We start from the raw sequence: 204 nt of genomic DNA on the forward strand, positions 1-204 counted from the left end.
ACGGGGAGGGAGGGCAGGGCAGGGGCGTGGGGCTCATCTGTAACTGGCTTTTTCTTTGGTATGTTTTTCCTTTGCCTTGGGCAGTGCTGAGGCTTGGGTCAGGGCTGACTTCTCTTGGGACTGAGATCACCAGAGGAGGAAGCCCCCCAGTGCCCGCTCCCAAACCCCCAAGAGGCAGCATGGACACTTCCTGACTCTGGCCCC

The sequence above is a fragment of the Tupaia chinensis genome, unplaced genomic scaffold (assembly GCF_000334495.1).
Source record: "Tupaia chinensis unplaced genomic scaffold, TupChi_1.0 Scaffold000528_1, whole genome shotgun sequence".
Classification (NCBI taxonomy): Eukaryota; Metazoa; Chordata; class Mammalia; order Scandentia; family Tupaiidae; genus Tupaia; species Tupaia belangeri.